The sequence below is a fragment of the Miniopterus schreibersii genome (genome assembly GCF_964146895.1).
Source record: "Miniopterus schreibersii genome assembly, chromosome: 12".
NCBI lineage: Eukaryota > Metazoa > Chordata > Mammalia > Chiroptera > Miniopteridae > Miniopterus > Miniopterus schreibersii.
Window position 1 is genome coordinate 61,037,681 of NC_138112.1, and position 1,274 is coordinate 61,038,954.

A 1,274-nucleotide genomic window follows, 5' to 3' on the forward strand; every position below is an offset into this window, starting at 1 on the left:
AAGCAGGTGGCAAGCTGGATTGGGTCCTTGGGTTCAGTTTGCCAACCCCTGCTCTAAAGTATTAAAAATAGGTTCCTTCAGAGGAGTGAGGCTGGAGGGAGAGGTGGGAGATTTACTGGACTTTCACTTCTACCCACATACTCCATCATGTTTGAGTATCGTGTCCACTACCAAATCCTCGGTCCCCTGCACAGTGCCTGGCACATGGCAGCCACCAATAAGGATTTGGTTGATAAATCAATGAGTGGATGAGTTCAATTTTTAAGGATAAAACTTTAACTTACTTTCCAGCTCCAGCCCCGGACACTTCAGCTGTGACAATGTTGATGCCCAAGAACCGGATTGCCATTTACGAACTTCTTTTCAAGGAGGGAGTGATGGTGGCCAAGAAGGATGTGCACATGCCTAAACACCCCGAGCTGGCAGACAAGAGAGTGCCCAGTCCTCACGTCATGAAGGCCATGCAGCCTCTCAAATCACAAGGCTACGTGAAGGAAGACTTTGCCTGGAGACATTGCTACTGGTACCAACGAGGGCATCCAGTATCTCCGCCACTACCTCCACGTGCCCCCTGAGGCTGTGCCAGCAGCTTTGCGCCCAGCTGGCCTGAGTCCAGCAGGCCAAGGCCCAAAGGTCTGGAGGGTGAGCGACCTGCAAGACTCACACGAGGGGAAGCCCACAGAGACACCTCAAGACAGAGCGCTATGCCCCCTGGTGCTGGCAGGAAAGCTGAGGCTGGGGCTGGGCTAGCAACGGAATTCCAGCTTAGAGGCGGATTTGGTCGCGGACCTGGTCAACCACCTCAGTAAAGTTGGAGGGATTATTTTGTGTTGAATAAACTTGTGGTCAGAAAATTAAAAAAAAAAAAATTTTAATAAATTTTAAAAATTTAAAAAAACTTTAACTTATAAAACACACATTAAGTATAATAAATACAGTGATAGAGGAAGTACAGGGCAATCTAGGGGCACATAAAAGGGGCACCAAGCCCAGACTGAGAGTGCGAAGAACTGGTTCCCAAGAGACTAGGATCCAAGCTCATTGAGATCCACCACTGCATGTAGTGATATCAAAATGGGGAACAGTTACCACTCACAAGCACACAAACAGCACAAATGCACACATACCCCCCCAAAAAAATCCAGACTACTTAACCAGTATCCGAGCAGGCAATCAATCAGCCCAGTGGGAGGCTCAGAATGTCTGGGTTCAAGCTGTGTCTCAGCAAAGCAGCTCCTCTACTCTGCAAACCACCTCCCTGACCCCAGCTAGGC

General features: G+C 48.9%; 1 pseudogene across 1 annotated transcript; it reads left to right on the top strand.

Annotated features, from left to right (window-relative positions):
* Positions 1–320: 320 nt before the first annotated feature.
* LOC308564713 (small ribosomal subunit protein eS10 pseudogene) lies at positions 321–840 on the top strand (annotated as a pseudogene). Its single transcript has one exon. The product of its transcript is annotated as a small ribosomal subunit protein eS10 pseudogene (transcript).
* Positions 841–1,274: the final 434 nt, after the last annotated feature.